An 18,531-nucleotide genomic window follows, 5' to 3' on the forward strand; every position below is an offset into this window, starting at 1 on the left:
AGGTGTGAAATATTTGAATTAATCGCTCGCGAGATGGACTAATGACTAATAGTACGTCATGAAACACTTAATTTATCATTTTCAACCGCTACTTAAACTAAGATCAATCAGAAACAATACAAAACGTCTGAATACTCTATTATAAGTGTCCATTACCATATCATTAATCATAGCTTCATAAATCATGTCATTTCTCCGATATGATTCCATACAAACATAATACTGTATGTGTGTTTGTTTCAATACATTACTGGCTGTTTGTTGCAGCTACATCAATCTCTACTTGACAGCTAACCTGGATATTGACAGTTAATGATAGTTTGGCATATTGAAATTTATTAAAGTCTATCCATCATGGTATTCCTATATTATGTTTAAGAATGTTTCATGTATTTTTTAGCAAATAACTAATAACAAAGGTGATAATGATTAATTAAATTGTTCATTGTCAAACAAAACCTACATATTTTGTAAAGCTAATAGTATTTTATACAATCGTGATAAAATAGAGAGCTCTTCAGTCGAGTATACCGTGTTTAGGCCATGAAGCTTGCTGAGTGGCCTAATGAAGGTACGAGATAAAAAAACTTGACTATATAACTATTGTATACAATACATTTTCTACTATAAAACCTAAATAATTAAAGAAAATTAGGTAAGTATCTTAGTGGTACAAAAGACATTAACGCGTATATAATAATTATATGAATATTACTCATGAAAGAGTCGCGCGTAGGTGTCTTTTCCACTGGACCGCGGCGCCACGTGATTGGTAATTGTACATTATGATAGAAGTGCGAAAAATAGGAAATTCGCAACGAGTGGAGATAAATTAAAACACGACCGAAGGGAGTGTTTTTAATACACACGAGTTGCGAATTACCTATTCGCACATGTATCGTACAACGTTTTACAGTACATATGGCCCTTTAAATTTTCGACATAGTTACGTAATGTGCTAATTATCGCACTAGTGCGGTGAAGTAGCACCATACGTACTGTAAAATTCATTATTTCATTTCATTTCATTTATTTATTGCTTATAGTTGACTACAGCGTTTACTTATGAATAGTTGGGAGTCCATACATGAAAGGTACCCAATTACAGTTAGGTATACGATATCTTAATTCAAACATTACACAGTCGACGAGTAGAGAAAGACTTTTAAAATTTATTTTTATTTATTTATTTATTTTATTTAAAATTAAAGGAAATGATGGCAGAACTAAAATTGAGCCTGCTAAATGTACATCTATTGCCATTAGGTATTATAAATATGTTAGAGGCTATTAGCTGCTAAGTATTTACGTTAAATAGAATCACATATAAAACTTTCATGAACATAACTTTCAGCGAGCATCTATTCTACGCACCGCACTGGTAATGTTCCTTGAAACTGACGAAACATTATTGAAAAATCCATTGTATTCAATCAAGGAATTAATAAATTAGAAATTTGTTTGAATTTGTCCTATTCAGATTTGTTCTTTTACATTTGCCTCTTAATTATGGACATTTGGACTGACATTTTGTACCTATCCATTGTTAACTTGATTTTATATTTTATGCTCTGTTATATGATGATCTTTATCTAGGAGACTTTTGTCACATTTTTACTTTTATAATTATTATCGTTGTCTGACAATCTTGGGGTAAATTCTTGTAATTTTGGCTAAGATAAAGTACCTACTGGATTTGCATCTTAAAAAAATCAAATAAAATGAAATTATAGAGAGAGAAAACTATGAAGTCGGATTATATCGCGTATCTTGAATGTCATCCGTTGACTACGGACGCTGTAAAGGGTTCCAAACGTCGGGATGTATTATAAGTTCAATATATTTCATAGTTTTATTTCATGAGTAACTATCGCGGTAACCCAAGACAACATTATAGAGAGATATTCAATATGAAAAACACTTAGCAATGAGATAAACACTTAGCAATGGTTTAAGTCCGCCTTTTGTACTGTAAGGTTTTCTTTTGTGCAATAAAGATTAAATAAATAAATAAATAAGGCTATTAAAATCATACGTATATGAGACATGTAAAATTGGCCCTACAAAAACCCCTTTTAAGACTTAAAACTGAAGTGTCCTGCAACACCCGGTGACACCATTAACCCACTTCTCATCAAAGCAGTCCTAGCCTCATTATGCGAGCACAAAGCGGGTCGAGTCATACAACTCATACATTTTCCATTAAGTCAGCGTCTGCTTAGCACATCCATTATGAATAATTGCCCTGTCCGCGGCCGTGTGGGATCGGGATAGTAGTAGGAATGGGACCGGATTTTTAGCTGGGTTACATTAACAAAAACTTGAATTATTATCTTATAGATACCTATATACTAATAACAAAATATGACAGTGAGATAATAGAAAAAAATACTTTAGAACTGTCTCAGGTGTATTGAAATCTAAAGAGGACATACAGAAAATCAAAACCATTTTTCATTTAATAAATGTACAAAAATAACATGCTCATAATTTACAGCTTTTATACCTAAACTACTGCCTTTTATTTATAGATTTAAATATCTTTTTTAAATAAATAAATAAATAAAAAGATATTTATTTACCAACACAAAAAACAATGAATTGAGAGTACAATAAAAAATTAGCTAGAATAGCAAATATTTGTGCAGTAAAATAGATGAGAGTCAGCGTGCCGTCATAGCATCATCATCATGTCAGCCGATAGACGTCCACTGCTGGACATAGGCCTCCCCCAAGGCTCGCCACTCCGACCGATCCTGTGCCGCTCGCATCCAGCGAATTCCCACGACCTTCACCAGATCGTCGCTCCACCTCGTTGGAGGCCTACCGGTAGTTCGTCTTCCGGTACGCGGACGCCACTCCAGAACCTTCCGGCCCCACCGGCCATCAGTTCTGCGAGCAATGTGCCCCGCCCACTGCCACTTAAGGTTTGCAATTCTGCGAGATATGTCGGTGACCCTAATTCTACTGCGGATATCATCATTTCTGATTCTATCACGCAGAGAAACCCCGAGCATAGCTCTCTCCATTGCCCTTTACGTGACCTTGAGCCTTCTTATGAGGCCCATCGTTAGCGCCCACGTCTCAGATCCGTATGTCATCACTGGTAACACACACTGGTCAAAGACTTTTGACTTAAGACACCGGCAATTTTAATTTTATTTTAAGCTAAGTAAATCTTAATAGCAAGCCTGTTATGTATGTTTACTAGATTATCAAACCGGTTGTCAATGTCGCAGTTCATTGAAAATAAGGGTTGAAATTAGGCACCGAGGGTGAAGTTAGAATTCGCTACGGCAGATAGTTTTGCCAAACCTTGTTTCAATAAATTGCAACATTGTTAAAGGGATTGATTATACCTTATTTTTCAATTTGTTAATACTGTCCACCCGTTTTACTGCGCCATTCGCACAGGGGTGACTTCTCGATTAATGAAATACGGACGTGTCCGGACAAATTGACTCGCGGCCGGCGCGGGTGCGGTTTAAATATTTACCGGGCGTTGTCCGGCCGATCATTGGCGAATATACAAATGTATACAATGACTGTAATTATGGCAGGAATTAAATGCGGCACGAAATTTTAATGCTTGATTAATTTGTATGAGGCAATTAATGTTACTTGATAAATTAAAATAGCTAATTGGTATTAGATAATGTACATAAAGTTTATTACGCACCGTCATAGTGTATTTTCAAAGAAAAATCTAAACTATATATTTTTTATGTGTAAGTTAATGCATATACCTACTTAATAATTTATACCAACAAAGAAATGTTATAAGAACTTTACAGGAATTTTAGTAAAGACAGTATTTGAGTTTCAAACTAAGTCGCAAAAGTCAGAAAAGGAAATAAGTCCCAGAATAAGAAAAAAATAGAACGACTATATTTCGTACTAGCTTTTGCCCGCGACTTCGTCTGCTTGGACTTGGTAACCCCAGCTAGAGTAAGAATAGCGCCTGGAGAAAATATCATAGCAATCTAAATTTGAGCATATTATGCACACAAATTAGCAGGCACTTCGTTAATTATCTCAATTCCACCCCGCTTTTTACTTTCTTAAGGGATGATTTTCGGGATTAAAACTATCCTATGTCCTTCCCCGGGACTCAAACTATCTCTACGCCAAATTTCAACTAAATCGGTTCAGCGGTTTAAGCGTGAAGAGGTAACACACAGACAGACAGACAGACAGACAGACAGACTTTCCCATTTATAATATTAGTATGGATGAAATATTACAATCGGTCTGGATACATTTACGTTTACTTTTAAACGATCTTAATAACAGAACTTAAAAGGAATGTTTTGTACCACAAGGAAAACGCTGTAAGAAAGAGTGTACAGTCGAAGGCAAAAATATCGATACAGACAAATGGCTTAAAATATGCGAACACGACTTTATTGTCTAGAGCGTACACATATTTTCGAAACTTTGGGAATGTATATATATTTATGCCCTTGACAGTACCAATCCAGTTAAGTCAAAAATAAGCGTAGCGCAAACCCCCATAAAAATCATATAAAGCACAATACCCCGTTAAAATTAATCCAAGTGTAAAAATCCTTATTTCATCGCTAGTTTCCTTCCGACGCGACTTACCGCTAATTCCATAAAAGCATTTGCCTTGTAGTTGTCAGAAGTTATTAGCTCCAACCTTTTCCTTCCCCTGCTATGCCATAACCATTCCTATTACTGTTTTCCTGGGTATGTTTGGAGCCACGGGCACTTCAGTGGGTGAGCTTTTGTATTTATTTCCGTACAACCTTGCGTTTCTCCATCAATCATGGCGCGCTAGGTAAGGTCAAATATTAGATTCCTTTATACACGATACTCACATATATTTGATTGCTGACTTTTGACGAAGCAACATGCTAATGTCGGTGACCTGTTATTAAGTTTGTACTTAATGGTTTTGACTGGATTAGAAATTATTTATAGATGTACCTGAAATTAAAGAAAATCTATGTTAGTATTCATTTATTTTGTCTAGACTAAATGGCATATTTTTCTTGGCCCAAGTAAAGTAAATTTGTTGATTGGAATTGAATTTAACAGCCAGAACGAACATCTACACCGGGGCTTTTTGTTTGGTAACCAAACAAAAAGCCCCGGTGTAGATGTTCGTTCTGGCTGTTAACCAAACTTTGGTTAGTCCAGGGCATAGAGTAACTTATACTCATCATCATCATCATCATCATCATCCTGTCCAGGCCGGTTTCGGCCTCGGCGACTGGGTTTTTCTGGTTAGTGAGAGCGACGATCGTGAGCTCTCAGGTGGCTGACGTAGCCTATTTTCGCGGTAAATGTACGACCACACTCACCGCAGGTCAGCACCTATACTATACTATACTAGAGCGGTACTGTCATAGTAAATTTTGTAACCCCAGTAAATTCACTGCCATCTGTCGACACACTTTAAAACTAAAAATGAAGATTTATAAAAATACGATAAAATGTATTTAAATATGGATAAATGATATTTTTTATTTGCATTAATTATTTTTATGATTTTAACCCATGTTCTTTCACTGATATGCGTTAAAATTGTTAAATAACAAACGAAACCGTCAACGCCATCTATACGACAGTAGGCCAAAGCTAGTAGCGCCCTCTGAACGAGAATCAAATTTTCTTGATTTTCGAGGCACGTTTTTTCCTTAGACTGTATATGGATTATGGATACATATACAAGGTTTAATAGATGGCTATTACGGAGTTATATCTATCTTTGGTCCAGGGCTAGGACCGCTTAAAGTGTATTTAAACTAAAAAAATATTCGGACTAAAGCAGAGACGCGTGCCATATAGATTTTAGTATTTTGACCCGCCTGTTGACATCTCTATCACACTCGCATTATTATATCGCTGTCACTCTCGCACAGTGACAGGGTCAATGTACGAAAATGTATATGGAACGCGTCTCTTTTTTAGTTAAGTATTTTGGTAGTTACATATATTAATTAACAGAGTTCTAGGTTTATTTATTTGTTAAACATATATACGGATACACAGCGCGACGCATATTATATCAAAAAATCTTATTTTAGTTATTTCTGTACCATAAGTTCAACTTTGATTCAATATTATGTAGGTACCGTAACATAACCTGAATTATCCACAACACTGTCAAATCTCCCACAAAATCATAAGCTCATTGCCCGAGACAGGCCATTGTCCCTTATATGTAAAAAGCAAAGAAAAACACACAAAAACCCTCACGCAAAGCCCTGAAATCGAGAAAAACATAAAACCTCATACGGGACGTCTCTCTCGAGGTATAAATAACGAAGCAATCAGGGCGCGAAGTGGTAAAGCGTTTTTTTTATGTGGTACGTGACGAATACAAAGATGGCGGGCGGAAGTGACCGGACGCCGGAAGTGGACGGAGGCGCGTCTCCGACTAATTCTCTCAGGACACCCTTTTATCTTTAATGAGGGCCAGTATTCGCCAAACTGAGCCCGTGCGAGTTTGCTGGTCCGCTTGGTACTTTATCATTTTTGCGAGGTTTTCCTTAGAGTTTAATGTTTTTTCAGTTCAAAACGGCGAATTTTTAGGATAATGCTTTTAGCAAAATGGAAAATAAGAGAAATTAAACAATTTCAGTTGTAGTAAACTTTAAAAACAAAGTATGTAATTGTAAGTACCAAAATCAAATCTAAGTTTCAAGCACGGAGCACGGCCCTGTATGTTGTGTATACGATAAGAATATTTATTGATGATGATGAAGATGCCACACAGAGTTACTTTCGCATTTATAATATTTATAGACTAAGATAATGTGATAGACTTTGTCTCGGTAGGTATCAACAAAGATAGATATAACTCCGTAATAGATGGATACAGTCTAAGGAAAAAACGTGCCTCGAAAATCACGAAAATTTGATTCTCGATCAGATGGCGCCACTAGTTTTGGCCTACACTCGTATAGAGGGCGTTGACTGTTTCGTTTGTTATTTATAATTTTAACGCATACCAGTGAAAGAACATGGGTCAAAATCATATAAAAATAATTAATGCAAATAAAAAAATCATTTATCCATATTTAAATACATTTTATCGTATTTTTATAAATATTTATTTTTAGTTTTAAAGTGTGTCGACAGATGGCAGTGAATTTACTGGGGTTACAAAATTTACTATGACAGTACCGCTCTAGTATAAGTTACTCTATGGTATCAATAAAAAGTAGCATTTGAATTGGTAGGCCGTAGGCTCCCGAACCATTACGTCATTTAAATTTGAAATTTGATCAATTGAAATAAAATCAATTTTCCAACAACTGCAAAACGACGAATGCCACTTGAGGAGTTAGTCTCGAGACTATTTAACCTCTCTAGATTAACTGGATTATTGGATTACTGGATACTTTAAATATAGATAATCCTACGCGTAAACAACCCTCCTACACAGCGTAGGTGGATGTCAACAAGTAATGACTAGCAATAAATAGTTTTAAAATAAACTTGATTAAATACAGTCAACTTCAAAGATGATCGGTCTGGCCTTGTCGGTGGTGACTAGTGACGCATATAAAGCCGATGGTAATGGGTTCAAGTCCAGATAAGGGCATTTATTTGTGCAATGAGCATAGATATTTGTTCCTGAGTCAAAGGTGTGTATTTAGATATTTGTTTATAATATGTAGTTGTCTGAGATCCTGAATTATTACTAATTACGGGATTAAGATGAAAATGGAGGACCCTCGCGAAATCGGCTGTCCATACAAACGTAGTCCTCATTTTCCTCTCTGGATATTAACATTATTTAAACTATTTTGACACAATTTGTTGTATATCAGCCACAGCTATGCCCCTACGTTTGATTGTTTTCGAATTTTAATTTATTATAAAAGTTAGAATCATTTAAAAATTTGTATATAATCTGTTTTTCGCCCCTAATTTTTACAATAATGAAAAAAAAACGGCCAAGTGCGAGTCGGACTCGCGCACGAAGGGTTTCGTACCATTACGCTCAAAAACGGCAAAAAAATCACGTTTGTTGTATGGGGGCCCCACTTTAATATTTATTTTATTCTGCTTTTAGTATTTGTTGTTATAGCGCTGCGGCAACAGAAATACATCATCTGTGAAAATTTCAGCTGTGTAGCTATCACGGTTTATGAGATACAGCCTGGTGACTGATGGACAGACAGCGGAGTCTTGGTAATAGGGTCCCGTTTTTACCCTTTGGGTACGGAACCCTAAAAATCTAAAAAAGTCAAACGCTCAAGCATAGCTATGGTTAATATACATCGTTTTTTTTTATGATGTATAGGCAGGCGTTTGACCACGATCCCACCTGATGGTAAGTGATGATGCGGTCTATGGTGGAGCACGCTTACCTATGAGAAAAGAAAAAAAATGCAGAATGCAGAAATATTTTGCATAATGTCAATATCCAGAGAGGAAAATGGGGACTAAGTTTGTATGGAAAAACGGCCGTCCCCTTTCCTCTTAATCAATTTGTGTAAGGAATGTCCTAAATTATTTAAAAAAAGATCTATCCGAAATAGATTGTTTTCAAAATTTGTTAGCTAGTCTAAAAAATATTCTTAAACGTTGGTTGTTTTAGTACCCAAGTACAGATAGCAGTTCTTAATCTAATATTCTGATATAGATATTCATTAGTTAAAATTGTATTTATTTCGGTTAACATAATATACATGTATAATTTATGAACCTGCAGGTCTTTTTTGTTGTATTTTTCTTTTGTTGCAGTACGTCTTTTGTATCGCATGTTTGATATGTTTATATGACTGTTTGGTTTCTGAATAAAAGAAAAGAAAGAAAGAAAAGATATTTTTACACTTTTGCGCCTTACTCCTTTGCAATAAGGAGAAAAATGTTATATATTTGGCGTCGACTGTAAAACATCAAAGAAATTTTGTCCTGTTATTTGAAAGAAATGTCAAAATAACATCAGTACTGTACCTACTTACTCCTCCCACATAAGTAAATGTAGGAAGGATTATGGATAAAATACCCGCGGTACTTCAAGAATGGCACTACAATCGGAATAGATAATAAAGTCAATAAGTCTATCATTCTTTTAATGGACGGGTAAAAACGCCCTGGCCGCGTAGCCAACATGCCAACCGCTTACGCTCCGTAGCGATCGAAACGCAAATGTCAATGTCGCACTAATATGGAAGATTGATAGAGAGACACAAAGCGTTTCGTTGTCGAAGCGATAGCGGTTGTCACCTTGGCTAGGCCGGCTGGTTTCTAAAAATAGTCTTCTTTTCCCGGCCTAGCGCCAGAGTCCGCTTTCCTACTCAATCTTTTCCACTGCCTGGTTTTCGGCATCCTCAGGTGTGAGATTGTTCTCTTCCATATCCGCTATTTTTATAAAAATGATGATGCTCTCCTGACCGATTTCGGCCACAGCGACTGTGTGCTCTGGAGTAGGCAATTTTTAATTCGCGTTATTAGCGTGTAGCTGATCCGCTCTCTGGTGCGCCCTTAGGTGGCTCACGTACCCTATCTTCTTGCTAAATACTCGAGCACATCTTGGGCACGTCAGCGCACCACCTACATAGTTGTAGCAAATCGATAACATATTGTTGTAGATGTAGCAATTCGATAAATAGTAAACATTGGAATAAAAGATTATGTTAACATCAAACTTTATGTTCTTATTATTTTTTCATTCAAAATAAATAAAGAGAGAAATAACGTTTATTTAACGCCACAACATAGTACATAAATCATAAGGAACTACGGAGATACAATCGCATTAGGTATGGTTATAGGAAGCTCTTTAGTAAAAGTAAGTCCTTTCTAGGTAATACTCGTTCAAAGAATTTTTATTACTGGATTTAGGCTGTTTAGGAATTCTACGAGGATTATTATTATTCACAACGACGGGACTTAATCGCGTAAAATAAGTTAAATTCACCTCCGACATTTCGAGGACGGCGCTGTCCCTGTGGTCTCGGAGAAGACTGGCTCAAGTTGACATCAACATATTCTAGGCGCGCGAGTTTTTCGAACTACCCGCACTTGGTCTTGTTTATTAACTAATAATAATAATGAGTAAAAATCGTGAAAGTTTAAATCAGTGTTCTACGAGGATTAGTCAGGTAAAACCTTAAGGCTTCTCAAAGCTGTATCCTACGCATTCGTAATTCTAACAAATCGTGTAAATTACTACTAACTTGAAACTTCAAATTTACCTAAATGTCTCTCTTGCAGTCAGAAAAATGAGACAGTTAACTAATGTAGAGACGGCACGAATGGTTTACTTCGCCTACTTTAATAGTTTAATGTCATACGGTCTTGTACTGTGGGGTTCTGCTGCCGATATATAAACAATATGTATACTACAAAAACGAGCAATAAGGGCAATATATAACTTAAGGGCGCGGGAGTCACAAAAATATTTTTTTAAGAAAATTGCAATTTAACGCTGCCGTCCCTGTATATCTTTGAGGTAATAATATATGTAAGGAGAAATTGGTACAATTTTCCAACAAACGCTGATAAACCAAAGTTTACCAGAAATTCGGGTAAACTAAAAGTTTCTTCCTATAGACTTGTGAAAACCAAAAAGACCTTCGTGGGAAATTGTACAAAGTTCTACAACAAAATTCCTTTAGAAATTTGTGAGCGGATGCAACATTTAAAACCGTTGTAAAACGAGCACTGATTGCAAGGGCATATTATAGAGTTAAGGACTATATCACAGATCGGGATGTATGGAAAATTAACTTAAGTGACAAACCAAGTAGTCTAAGGGCAAATAATTGAAATTGATTTTATTTATAATTCTGTTATATATTTTTTGTATCAATTGGTATGTTTAATTTGTTAAATAGGTAATTGAAATTGATTTTATTAATAATTCTGTATTTTCTAAGTATGTAAATTGTAATGTATGTTGTGATTTGTGATTATTTGGATGAATGTTTAATTTTAATTTTGTACAACTTTTTTGACTTTCATAGGTGCATTATGTTAATGCCTAAATTGAAATAAAGAAAATTGAAATTGAAATAAAACTACCCTTTTGACGTTTCCTGCTGCAATGCAATCGGCAGCATTACGGCAGCAGTATTGCAGCGTGACATTACTGCTGACTGCCCGCAAATATCAAAAAGTCTGACAGCAACATTGATTTTGACATTTGCGGCAGTAATGCAGTCGGCAGTAATGCTGCTGGTGCAGTCTGCTCGTAAATCAGAATGGTAGAGTACCTTTAAGTGTATCAAAAAAACCTGGCTAATATAAATTAGCTAAGCCACAATTGCTTCGTGAACTCTTGCCAGTCTTGCCTAATGGCTGGATGCCGTGCTCCGCCGACTGCTCATTACACTACCCGCTAAATTATTTTAAACGGTTCCGTATAAAGCGGCTCACGAATTAGCGCCATTCCGATAATCGCAGCTAATCCCAAGACGCCCTAAATACCATTAATACCCAACATGAACAAAAGTACCAAGATTTATTGCGAATGAATACGCCTAGTGCGAGAGGCGTGACGTGAGGAACACCATTAAACAAAGGATTACGGATACTGAAATATTTACTTTTGTATATGGGTATATAAAAACGTGTTTAATTAAAGCCGTGTCACGAAACTGTCGTTATTACCACTAAGGGTCGGTTTGTCATCGTTAAAGAGTTCGCAAAATTTTATTCTATGGAAAGTTTCATAGTAAACCGCCGCGGCGCGCCCGGTGACGTTGATCAGTCTGTCAAGTGCGGATTGTGCAACTGGCACTAAATAAATGAGCCATTCAGCGTCAGCTCAAGTGGCAAACAAAACGTCCTCCCCGCACAATATACATTGTCTCGCGCGCGGCTCAAACATCCGTCCTCTAGCTAAGAGCGAGCAATGGAGTTTATTAAAAACAATGGCGTGAAGGGGATGCGACGGATGAGTCGGTTAGAACGGCTCACTCGTTCACTATTACGCGGTCGCTTCGCAAAGTAGATGTGTGTAAACGAATTAAGCGAGCGGTGTAACACGCTCGCGTGGATTTGGTCGCGGGCCAGCGCGCGCGCCGACCGCTTCTGGTAAACGGTCTCGTCGAGGACGCTCATTCACCAAGTTCTCAGCTTTTATGTCCGCCTTCGCTGAAACGTGTAGGAAGCCGTTGCATAACTAAAGTTCGGTACACTTTCACGGTTCGCGCGAAGAATATTAAACAGGAAACTATCCTTATACTCACGGAAACAGAACTGAAAATTTTATTCGAGGATATTGGATTTCACGCGTCAAAACTTTGCTCAGACGAGAAATGTGTGATAGAGTTCACTTAAGAAGAAGTTTATGCCCGTTCCGTACTGGATGAGATATCCAGATGCTTCCTGTGTGTGGAAATAGGAAAAACCAGAGGGTAGCACGGCGGTTTGGATTGGATTTCTACTTATAGTTTTTATAACGCGATCTGGTTTACTCAGTTGTATTTCCATTCGTATATTCTGTATATAATGCATGAATAGCATTTTTATGCACATAAAATTGAAAATGTTTATTCACAAATAAAGCCATAAAACATAATATTAATGCATGAATTAAGCTGGCTAGTTTAAAAAAGGTACATATCATAGCAAAATAAATAAAACGCTACTAATCAAAGATTTCAAAACATGTAAATATAATAGTCATTTAAATTTATATATTTTTTATTATACTTGTCAGCATATACGTTACAATTTTATAACACAGGTAAAAAGTAATTGTACGCGTCACTAAAAAAATAAGCTTAAGCCCTTAACAATGAAGTAGGTATATCCAAAAGAGAAACATGAAACGAATCCCTAAAATGACTCTCTTGGGTGAGACTTGAACTCTACTCAAAGAGCTAGAGCAATTTACTGTCTTGGTGGCTCAGATGGCAAAGCACTGGGCTAGCGATCCAGTGGTCGTGAGTTCATGTCTCACCCGAGACAGTAAATTTCTTCACTTTTAATTTAGCTTTTATCTCGAAAATCATCCCTTAAGAGGGTGAAAGGAGGGGGGGGGGTAGAATTGACTACGGAAGTGGTTTATGGAAAAAGTAATTATTATTATTAGATTTAAACCGCGGAAATGTCAACATTGACATGAGTTTTTTAAATATCTAGTGGCTTTGTCTGTCGCTTCTGTTTAATATCTTTTGGATATCTAGTTGATATCTAGATCATTGTTCGAATTGGCCCGTCATTCATATAATTTTTAATCCTATTGAAACTAGTTATTTGTTAACTCAAGTGTATTTTGCTTATTATCCGATTACATATCGGTAACGCAAATATTTCGCCCAGTATTATATTTATCGGACCGCAGAGCAAATAAATTGTAATCAGCAGTTCAATTAAAAATAAATAAAGCGTTGCGTAGCCGCAGGCTTATAATTATTATGATGGCTGCCTTTGTTTTAATGTTTGAGTTAGTGATGCAACGAATATAGTCTGCATATTCTGAAATGATTTTTTCGCCAAAGACCCTAATCAGTTAAACAAAAGCCTGTGTTCCTTTCACACAAAAGGAACAAAGGCTTTTGTTTAACAGATTAGGGTCTTTGGCGAAAAAATCATTTGAGAAGATGCAGACTTTACGAATATTTGTTTTTTTTTTTTTTTTGAACACAAACAGTCATAATATGCATGTTTCATAATGTTGTATGTTACATAGGTCTGTTTGTATCGCATCTCAATTTTTGTACAATTGCGATACAAACAGACCTGGAGGTTCATAAAAACAATATTAATAAAATAAACTAGGTAAGAACAACGTAGTAGTTTAAGAATACGTAACTAACTAACAGAATTACTAAAAGATTTAGAGTTGTATTCGGTGAATATCAGCGTTTTTACGAAGATTCGTAGTCGCCGAAAAAGTTTTACAGTACATATGGTGCCACTTTCTCACACTAGTGCGTAAGAGAGCACTTTTCGTGCATATGTCGAAAGTTTAAAGGGCCATATGTACTGTAAAACGTTGTACGATACACGTGCGAATAGGTAATTCGCAACTCGTGTCGATTTAAAACACTCCCTGCGGACGTGTTTTAGTTTTTCGCCACTCATTTCGAATTTCCTCTTTTCCGCACTTGTATCGTAAATAACTATTTCGTGAAATTTTTTATACACATACTGTAATCCAGTAACTTTGTCGCCTGTTGTAACGGGGTTGGTTTGCGTCAAATCCGGTGGTTAGATTTTTTGCACTTGTTTATGATGTTGGTTCAATGAATAATCCAAGTTTGTGACCTCGAGCGTCGAACGTAACTTGGTCATAAATCGAAAAAACCGTGAAAATTTCGAGAAGAGCGTTTTTAAAGTAGACTAAATTCTGCTACAATACGAGACGAGAATTTTCTCCGAGTTTCCGAGATAAAGCCTTTTAAAATTTATAATTTTTACGAATTTGAATTCGTAGGGTAAGTGAGTGCAGTGAGTATGCACTTTTGTCTCAGGCGATGCCGCTTGGCTCGATTGTTTTTTTATTTTTCTTTTACCATTTATTGATTTTTATATCCATGCAAAATTTCAGCGTCCTAGCACTAACGACCACGGAGCAAAGCCTCGGACAGACAGACAGACAGACGAACATAACGAAACTTAAGGGTTCAAAGTTGACTACGGATCCCAAAAAATGGTCCATCTATTATTTTTTTGCCATAAACACGAAGAAATGTCAAGAATTTCTCATCCTCATATCATAAGGATGATGAATACAAAACTAAATTACTCTCACCAACTGTCACGATAAAGTCAAGCTGTCAAATGTGTCCGGAACCGTTGCTTCAGCCCCTTAAATTAACTCGTCGGTAAATGAAACAACCATTTGTCCGTGTGTCCGAGATACGATAACGATATTTCCTTGATATGGCTCAACTTTTGTTCATAAAAGACTACTATTAAACTTAAAACAGACCAGCCTAACCATATGAGTAATGGTGTTTAGTGTTTGTAATGGGTGATTCACCCGGTGAACTGGCTAGTCAAAAATAAAGTAGGCTAATGAATAAATAAAAAAACCGGCCAAGTGCGAGACGGACTCGCGCACCGAGGATTCCGTACTTTTTAGTATTTGTTGTTATAGCGGCAACATAAATACATCATCTGTGAAAATTTCAACTGTCTAGCTACCACGGTTCATGAGATACAGCCTGGTGACAGACAGACAGAGGGACGGACAGACCGACGGACGGACGGACGGACGGACAGACGGACAGCGGAGTCTTAGTAATAGGGTCTCGTTTTTACCCTTTGGGTACGGAACCTTAAAAACACCTTAAGGCCCATCCCACTAACCCGGGGTTAAGCGGTTAAACCGTTATTCAATGTCAAATTGTACTGGTAACCATGGTAACTCGATGTTTACCCGGTTAACCCCAGGTTAATGGAATGGTGAAAGTGGGCCTAACATAATGTATGTAAATATGGTCACCGTATATAAGCGATAGATAGAAACATAGTAGAAAACCGCGAGAATAATGTCATAGGGTGGCCATTTCTTTATTACGCAACTTACTTTGAGTGGAATGAAAATTAGTAGTAGCAGTTACTACTACTTTTAGTTGCCGCTAATACTTTTAGTTGCGTTTAGTTTTACTAATCTGCATTAAAAATTGCAAAAATTACAGTGCGTATTTTTGATAAAACCACAAATTTAAAATAGACGTTGGTTTTGGTGATATAAAAGCGCTCTGGAAGTTTATTTTAGATGCGGTCGTCTATACATCTAGAGAAAAAACAGTTTTAACAAACTTCTATTAGAAGCTTAATAGTAATTCAAGGCTCAAATAATACTAGCGTTTAGCCTTAACCCAATCTCAAAACGTTTCGCGAATAAGGCAGGAAATTAGGTAGACGTAAAGGGACGATGCAGGAATAACCGCAATTTAGTACGCTGGACGTCTTGTCTGATATAACACAGAACACTGCTATATTTCATCATGACACTCAAAGGACAATGATGTGTTTCCTTGAGAGATGTAATTAGGAATTATGGCATCTGTAGGACAATCGTCGTCACATCGAATCGCCGAACACAGACAGGTGCCAGAATGGGTGGGTATATTGCTCGAAAAACCCGGGAAGTGTTGATTTTTAGTGTCCCGTACCCAAAGGGTAATAACGGGACCCTATTACTAAGACTCCACTGTCCGTCTGTCCGTCTCTGTCTGTCTGTCCGTCTGTCTGTCACCAGGCTGTATCTCATAAACCGTGATAGCTAGACAGTTGAAATTTTCACAGATGATGTATTTCTGTTGCCGCTGCGGCTATAACAACAAATACTAAAAAGTACGGAACCCTCGGTGGGCGAGTCCGACTCACGCTTGTCCGGTTTCACACTTATATTTAAAAATAAGAGTCAATCCACGGGTAATGTACGGTGAATTAACACTTCTAGGTGACAATTATCACCGTGGTGAAACACGTGGGCCTGGTTGTCGGCAATTATCGTCACCCAAAAACACCAGAGGGGTGCTGGCCTCTATACGGTATTTTCTTAAAAATTTAGAATAGAATAGAATAAGATTTTATTCGTAAGCACAAACAAACAAGACATTACATAATATAAAAGAAAACATAAAATAAGATTAAAGTGCCACGAAATGGCCTCATCTCAGCATGTTGCTGCTGGCTTCCAGCGCTGATCTTCCGATGAGACCATCAGGTGAGAGGAATCACGGAAGGTAACAGACAGGAAGTAAAGATATATACAATAACATACAATGAACAAATAGTTAAATAAGAAAAAGGTACACAGCAAGAAGATACAACATAACGATTAATTTAAAAATTATTTATATAAAACAAGCATCGTAATTATAACATAACACTGTCACTGTATCGGTCCGGTCCAACCATACCTTGGCTGAACATTACATCTACATATGCAACAAGCGCCAACTACACAAACTATAAAAAAAGACAAGATTTGAAGGTCGTATGTAAATACCGTAATCGACAGTTTATTCCACAGTTTAGCTGTGCGAGGCGAGAAAAGCTACTATAAACTCACTTGAAATTGCTGCAATTTTGTTACATAAATCTATTAAGAAAATAAATGCAATCTTGTTTCTTAAAGCCCTTAAAGCGCAGCAAGTTAACTAGGCCGGTAAGATCAGAAACAGTAATCCATCGGAAGTTTTAGTTGTGGGCGAGTGAGATAAACTGGTAAGTTGAGGCGGTATAAGTAAGTCATGACGTGACCCTGCGAACGCGAGAGACAGATGGTAGCGGGAAGCAGAGCGTAAGCGGATATGGTAGCAACAATTAGCTGGCTCTTGATGAAGTGTGAAGGACGCTGGTGGTTCATAAAAACAATTGTCTCAGAAAATGTTAAATGTGCAGCGAGTTGAATTTTATTAATATCAACCCTAGCTTAGGTGCTTACTAGTATTAGGTATGTATTGCAAATTTGGTGACATCAGCAGAATACCAAATAGCAGACAATTCCTTTGAATAATCTAAATCAGGCAACATATATGTATATACATTATCCGAAATATCTCTATATCTGGTATTTATGTTGTATCAGATCTCTTGTTATATATTTACTTACAAAAAAAAGACGTTCTTTTATATTTACATTATTTGACATTAAAACGATAATATCTAAATGATGCCATAGAGTTATCATTATCATTTGCGCGCGCATTTCGCTCGTACTTGTCCGTACTTGTATTGGCGTAAGCATAACGCAAGGGCGAATGAGAAAAAAATTACGTGATTTAGGTATCATTTCGATATCTAGTTAGTTAGTTAGTTTTGCTGGGCATTTTCCGCAAATCGACATCCAAATGTGCCTATTTTGCGTGAAACGAGGTAGCGCTACTCTAACCACCCTAGCTCTTCCACGAAGCCTAGCAAAGCCTTCAGGTTGCTAGCTGCCTCCTTCTGTGTGCATGGATGCTCTAAGTATTTGCTCCTATATACTTCTACCTGTTTACAGTCTAGGAGAATATGTTTGGTCGTTTCTTCTTCTTCCATGCACGCTCTGCACATGGGGCTGTCCGTTTTACCCATATTATGTAGGTTTGTTTAGTGTGTTGTGTCCCGTTATTAATCCTACTGTTTTACGTAGTTGGCTTCTCGGTGTTTTCAGTAAATTTCGATATCTAATTGTAAGTTTAAATTAGTCTTCTTGTTCAAAACGGTTCACGTCTCTCGTGCCTTGTGACACCTGGATGGGCCCAGCGACTGAGGGCTAAAGTTACGAATTAATCCAAACGCCTATTAATTAAGCTTTAAGGGTCTTTCATGTGATTGGGATATAACCGCAGCCGGTGCTTACGTTAGATTTACGGGGCCAAAAATCTCACTTTAACTACTGTTTTTGTTTGGCAGAACCGAAAACCATTTATCCGTAATAAACCGGGATATATTGCTAAATATATTTTAGAAATGGTTTTGACTTGGACAGGGCTTATGGTGCTCCTACATTGGCAGTTATATAAATAATGTTATATAATTTGTGACAGGGACAACAGCCTGGTGACAGACAGACGGACAGTGGAGTCTTAGTAAATAGGGCCCCGTTTTTACCCTTTGGGTACGGAACCCTAAAAATTACCAATTCAC

The 18,531-nt window shown here is 37.0% G+C and overlaps 1 protein-coding gene and 1 non-coding gene across 2 annotated transcripts in view; one reads left to right on the forward strand and one right to left on the reverse strand.

Annotated features, from left to right (window-relative positions):
* LOC134740809 (nephrin) overlaps window positions 1-18,531 on the reverse strand; it is a 675,842-nt gene that overhangs the window by 397,254 nt on the left and 260,057 nt on the right. The gene's annotated exons all lie outside the window — the stretch shown is intronic.
* On the forward strand, window positions 12,831-12,903 carry Trnaa-agc (transfer RNA alanine (anticodon AGC)). Its single transcript has one exon. It is a non-coding gene; the product is annotated as a tRNA-Ala (tRNA).

This window comes from Cydia strobilella, chromosome 4 (genome assembly GCF_947568885.1).
Source record: "Cydia strobilella chromosome 4, ilCydStro3.1, whole genome shotgun sequence".
Classification (NCBI taxonomy): domain Eukaryota; kingdom Metazoa; phylum Arthropoda; class Insecta; order Lepidoptera; family Tortricidae; genus Cydia; species Cydia strobilella.